The sequence below is a fragment of the Symphalangus syndactylus genome, chromosome 22, assembly GCF_028878055.3.
Source record: "Symphalangus syndactylus isolate Jambi chromosome 22, NHGRI_mSymSyn1-v2.1_pri, whole genome shotgun sequence".
Classification (NCBI taxonomy): domain Eukaryota; kingdom Metazoa; phylum Chordata; class Mammalia; order Primates; family Hylobatidae; genus Symphalangus; species Symphalangus syndactylus.
Window position 1 is genome coordinate 52945600 of NC_072444.2, and position 6000 is coordinate 52951599.

Sequence of the window (6000 nt, forward strand, 5' to 3'; positions counted from 1 at the left end):
ACCTGCCACACAAAGGTACCAATGTCAGGTACAACGGCCCAATAATATAGGACTGTCTTTTTTTCTTCTAACCCCTGCTCCCATTGGGCATAATACTAAGGGGGGCATAGAAGCATCAGTTGGTGAAGAGAGAAAGAAGGGTTATGATGGAGACAAAAAGAATAGACCATGAACCCTCACTTCCATCTGGCAGAATTCAGGATCAGACCTAAGCTAGAAAGTGGGAGAAGATGTAAATTAGATAAAAGATGGAAGATTATATTAGAGTGTACCTTTCAATATCCCAAAATGAGACTATTCTAACCTCCAAAAGTGCCCAGAAAAGCCTTAGACTCTGCACAAGATATTATGCTAGCATGGAAGAAAGGAAATCTGACAGAGAAAATTTAAAGATGACCAGGTTGTTTCCCGCCTGTTATTTATTAAGTACAATCCATTTAAGAAAGTGGTTATAATAGCATTTTTGTTTCCTTTTCCATTCTCTGTGTCCTTGTAGAATCATACTTTTGCCATCATTTCAGTGGGATTTCAGGCAAGAGAAAAGATGGACACATGTGCTCAGTCCCTTTTTAAACAATGAGTCAATGTAACTGCCTTTCTTCCTTTCTTTCTTCCTTCCTTCCTTTCTTCTTACTTTCCTTCCTTCCTTCCTTCCTCCCTCCCTCCCTCCCTCCCTCCCTTCTTTCTTTCTTTCTTTCTTTCTTTCTTTCTTTCTTTCTTTCTTTCTTTCTTCTTTCTTTCTCTCTTTCTTTCTCTTCTTTCTTTCTCTTCTTTCTTTCTTTCTTTCTGTTTTCTTTCTTTCTCTTCTTTCTTTCTCTTCTTTCTTTCTTTCTTTCTGTTTTCTTTCTTTCTTTCTTTCTTTCTTCTTTCTTTCTTTCTTTCTTTCTTTCTTTCTTTCTTTCTTTCTTTCTTTCTTTCTTTCTTTCTTTCTTTCTTTCTTTCTTTCTTTCTTTGTTTTCGGCCCAAAAGCTCCTTCTCCAGGAAAGACTAAGTTGACCTACTGATATTTGAGTGAAAAATCAATAGCTAACAGGATAGTCCAAATTTCCACTTCAAATATTGGGCATATTCCACTTACATAAGTTCACTTCAGAGAAAAGTTTTAGCCAAGCATGGTGGTGCATACCTATGGTCCCAGCTACTCAGGAGCCTAGGAGATTGAGCCTGCAGTGAGCCATGATTGAGCCACTGCACTCCCACGTGACTGACAGAGTGAGATCCGATCTCAATATAAAAAAAGAAAGTAAAGAAAAAAGAAAATAAGAAAGAAAAACTATAACTGTGATCCATTATCTTGTAGCTAATCATCTGAAATGATTTCTCAGAAAGAATAATCATTGACTGTCACATCTGCCACCTAGTGGCCACTCTGATGCACACATTATGCTAATACTTAGCCTACACCTTTTCATCCTTCACCCCTGCATCCTTCATTCATTCATTCACCCATCCATCTACCCATCCATCCATCCACCCATCCACCCATTGTCCCTTCATCCATCCATCCATCACTCATATTCATTCACCCATCCATCCATGATCACTTCGTCCATCTGTCTACACATACATGCATGGTGCACTTATTTGGGTTAGGCTCTAGGCATGCAGATAAACAGAATACACGAGCCCTTGTCCTTCCTCGAGGAAGTGACAATATAGTGGGGGAGACAAACATGTATTTTTCTTTCTTTCAGGGAGGACTCTAAAAGCTAAGGCTCCAATGTCCAAGTTTGTGTTTCAAGATTTTTTTAAAAATCTCAACTGGCTTCTTCCCTGGAATTTAATGAGATACTTAAGTCTTTGCCATATTAAAGGGCAAAAAAGCCAAAAAACAAACCAACTTTTCATAAATCATGCTACCCCTAACCATTTTCTTATTTCTTTCCTTTTATTCACAGCCAAGTTTCTTCAAAGTGGACTCTATACCCTCTGAAACCCTTTCCTTGCCTCTAACTCATTTTTGTGGTTCTGTTTCTTCATTTTATTTTTAATATATTTTGTTGCAAAATAATTAAGAATATCCAGAAAATAAGCATAATATAACTACCTATGTATTCATCACCCACTTTTTATCACTGACATTGTCTTTTTTTTTTTTTTTTAGATCTTCTCGCCCTAAGAAATAAAGTATCACAGATAGTGATTTTCTCAGTTCCTCCTTTCTGCTCCCTTCCTGCTCCCTCCTCTTCTGCTTCTGCAGAGAAAACCAAGGTCACAACCATAACTCCCATGCATGTGCTCACATTTTTGCTACCCATTTATGTATCCATAGCAGTAGATATTATTTTGAATGTTTGTAAATTTGGCAAATCATTATGAATGTTGCTTTTTTTAAAACTCAACTTCCTATTTATATTTTTTCATGTTTATCCATATTCAATACAAACTCTAGTTCATTTTCACAACTGTATATTATTCCACCATGTGAAGTTATCACAAATGATGTATCTATTCTTCTTTTGATGAATATTTAGGTCATATTCAGTATTTTTCTATTTCAAACAATGCTTGCCATGAACACTTTCATGGGCATCTTGTCCACATGTGCAATTCTTAAGTAGAAGATCCTCTGTCTTACCTCCAGGACTTCTCTACATCAAGGATATTCAATAGCAGGCGGGTGCCATGGCTCACGCCTGTAGTCCCAGCACTTTGGGAGGCCGAGGCAGGTGGATCACCTGAGATCAAGAGTTCGAGACCAGCCTGGCCAACATGACGAAACCCTATCTCTACTACAAATACAAAAATTAGCTGGGTGTGTTGGCGGGTGCCTGTAATCCCAGCTACTCTGGAGGCTGAAGCAGAGAGAATTGCTTGAACCCAGGAGACGGAGGTTGCAGTGAGCTAAGATCGCACCACGGCACTCCAGCCTGGGTGGCAGAGTGAGACTCAGTCCTGAAAAAGAAAAAAGAAAAGGATATTCAATGGCCCATGACACCTTCCACTAGCAACAAGAAATATGCTAGTTCTTGCACTAAATTTTGTCCTTTGCCCACACAACCTGGTAACAGAGGTGAGTCACCTAATCACCTAAGTTGATTCACCGTGTAATAACAACATTTCTGATTCACCGTGTAATAACAACATTTCTGAAGATTCAGAACCACAGCAAGACTATTTTTTTCCTCTCTACTGCTAAACAAATACTATAGGAGGCCATCGTTTGGACTGAACTTCTACACTAGGCTCCAGTAGACCAGACTAAAAATTAGAATGCAATCACCGATGCTCACCAAGTGGAAACTGAGTTGTTATCTGGCTTTCCAAGAAATCAGGAGAGAAAGGGATAACAACCTAATGTCCCAAATAGGCCAGTTTCAATCTTCAATCAGCACGCTAATAAAGTTCCCTCTGTTTTAAACCTACAACAAAGAGTGACATGTGGTGACCCAATGTTAAATAATTAGTTATCTTTCTATTGTTCTGTTTCCCTGTCCCCACTTTACAAAGAAAGTAACTTTGAAATGACCAATCCACTTTTTGCTTTTTGTTTCTGCTTTATTTGGCCCCCTTTTTGGCTATAAAGCCAACTACCTCTGTTTAGCTCACTGGAACTCTTATTTTATTTTATGGAATGAAGTAGTGTCCAATTCTAGAATCACAATAAAGCCAATTGACTTCTTTCAACTCAATGTGCTTACATTTGTCTTTTGACAGATCTGGTTACCATGAAGGTACCTAAAGGAGACTGTTGATGACCTGAGACCTCATGAGGAACACAGAAAAGGTACTACTCACCTCTTTGAGCAGGGGGCGGTGGGAGGGGTGTCCTCTGTCTTCCTCAAGGAGCCCAAGGAGCCCTAAGACTCATAAGTCCGTCTCAGATCTGAGCTCTACTCGCTTTTGCATTTGGTGCCCTGATCTCTTTGCCTTTTGGGGGGTACCAAAGGTTAGTTTCCACTGTGAGAGGGCATTTGACCGTGGGATAGCAAGGGTTAGTTTGTGCTATTACAGGACACATGGTCTTTTGGTCTACAGTGACTGACAAGCCATTGGCAATAAAATGCCAGTTTTTAAGGTAACTGATGGCAGTAAGTGGTTTTTACTGAAAGGCCTCGTTATTTCTTCTCTTCATGCAGGCCAAAATGTCAGGGTCAAAGCTATCTCAGCTCCAAGAGACCCAAGATGCAATGTAAAAATGGGATCCTAATTTCTAAAGTTCCAAGTACTCTGCCTTCCAGCTATACCTTCCTTTTTATGTATGGAAATTATGAGTCTGGAAGCTGCAAATTTTACAACAGTGGCAAAATAACACTAAAAAAAATCAGAATTATAGTGGCCATTGCATAGAATGTTCCTGATGAACAACACCACACTCAAAAAAAATTTCTTTCTTTATGTCATTTTTTTTTTTTTTGATACCAAGTCTTGCTATGTTGCCCAGGTTAAGCTCAAACTCCTGGGCTGAAGCCATCCTCCCACCTTGTCCTCCCGAGTAGCTGGGACTACAGGCAAGAGCCACTGCACCTGGCTCAACATTGAGTTAGCAGCAGTGAATCTGTACAAGTCTGCAGCAACTCGATTCTTCCCTCCTTAAAAGAAAGAATTCATCTGTGCATAACGCACAGTGTGAAAGTATATTTTAAAAGTTTTAGAGCAGAAATGAAAGGAAGTAAAGTATATTTGGAAAAGGGCCAAGCATGCAACTTGGGAGATTCAAGTGCCTCCCCTTGACTTGGGGTTTATATGTCAGTATGATTCCAGGGTTTGCCTTTCTTCTCCCCTGATTCTTCCCTTGGGGTGGGCTGTCTGCATGCGCAGTGGCCTGCCAGGACTTGGGAGGTGCCATATGTACAGTGTGTTTACTGAAATTGTGCACATGCTCATTTGAGGCATTTTTCCCTTACTGGTCATGTATTCCTAGAAGAAGGTCATATACCAATAAAACTGCCATCTGGTCTCTTAGCGTGCATGCTTGGGCCCACTCACCCAGCTCCTTGAGATCTTATTGGGAAGTGGCTGCTCATCAGCTTTAGGTGTTTTCTATCTACTGAGAGTTGGCATTTTCCCTGGCAACAGCTGTGACCAGTTATAACTTTAGCGAGACAGTTTAACAACTGCCTGACCATCACTTGATAGTCGCCTGACATTCCTGGTTGGGGTGGGGGGGGGCCTCTTCTGCCCTGCTCATATCTGCCCAACTACCTACTCTAACAATTATACTTTAAGATTGATCCTTTCCCTTCCATGGGCAGCAATCACTTTCCTGATCATCTCATTTCTTGTCCTGAGAACTTGGCTTGACTTTCCATCTGTCAGGGGTACATGGGTTGTTGGGCCTGTGTATACACGTGGCCAGTCAAAAGGCTAGGAGCCTCAAGAATATGGCTAGACAGAAATGGAGCTGCATCCCATTTGCAGCTAGCAAAATATGGCCAGACAGAAATGTGGGTTGAACCTTATTTGCGGCTAGACTAATTGTGATACAGGAGAGATAAAGAAATTATTTAGGCAGATAGTGATGGCAAAGAGTCCTCTGCAGAACTTCCCTTCTAACAAAAAGCAGCCCTATAAATCATGTCTTTTCTAACAAAGAGCAGCCTGAGAAATAGGGATGCAAAACATGAAAAAGGAAGCCGGAAGCTTGCACGGGGGAATGCCAGCAACTGCACCAACAGAAAAGGGCTACCTGGGAGACAGGCATGTCCACCATGGAAGCTTCATCTTCCCTTTTTTGTTAGCACATGTACTGTAAGAAAGAAATGGGCAACATGGAGAAGCTCAGGCAGAGAATCCACCTGCATAATAAAAGATTGGGGTGGTGGCTGCCAGAGATTCACACCCTATGCAGATGGCACACCTGGTCCTAACTGATTTTTTGTGTCCTATGTAGATCAGACATCGGCTCCCTCTTAAGTCATCTATAAAAACCACTGCATTTCACCACAAATTGGCAACCCATTTTTTCCGGACACCTCTCTGTAGCAGAGAGCTATTCTCTTTCTTTTGCCTGTTAAATTTCCACTCTTAACCTTAATCTTTGTGTGTCTGCATCCTTGC